General features: G+C 32.4%; 1 protein-coding gene across 1 annotated transcript in view; it reads left to right on the plus strand.

Annotated features, from left to right (window-relative positions):
• The window catches only part of LOC104999477, a 10,233-nt gene that overhangs the window by 7,224 nt on the left and 2,466 nt on the right, over positions 1–543 (plus strand). The gene's annotated exons all lie outside the window — the stretch shown is intronic.

Genomic DNA, 543 nt, shown 5'->3' on the forward strand with positions numbered 1-543 from the left:
AAGAATACTGTTGGTAGCTTGATAGGGATTGCATTGAATCTATAAATTGTTTTGGGTAGTATACTCATTTTCACTATATTGATTCTTCCAATCCATGAACATGGTATATTTCTCCATCTATTAGTGTCCTCTTTGATTTCTTTCACCAGTGTTTTATAGTTTTCTATATATAGGTCTTTAGTTTCTTTAGGTAGATATATTCCTAAGTATTTTATTCTTTCTGTTGCAATGGTGAATGGAATTGTTTCCTTAATTTCTCTTTCTGTTTTCTCATTATTAGTGTATAGGAATGCAAGGGATTTCTGTGTTGATTTTATATCCTGCAACTTTACTAGAGTCATTGATTAGTTCTAGTAATTTTCTGGTGGAGTCTTTAGGGTTTTCTATGTAGAGGATCATGTCATCTGCAAATAGTGAGAGTTTTACTTCTTCTTTTCCAATTTGGATTCCTTTTATTTCTTTTTCTGTCTCTGATTGCTGTGGCCTAAAACTTCCAAAACGATGTTGAATAGTAATGGTGAAAGTGGGCACCCTTGTCTTTTT

This window comes from Bison bison, unplaced genomic scaffold (assembly GCF_000754665.1).
Source record: "Bison bison bison isolate TAMUID 2011002044 unplaced genomic scaffold, Bison_UMD1.0 scf7180017864352, whole genome shotgun sequence".
NCBI classification, from domain to species: domain Eukaryota; kingdom Metazoa; phylum Chordata; class Mammalia; order Artiodactyla; family Bovidae; genus Bison; species Bison bison.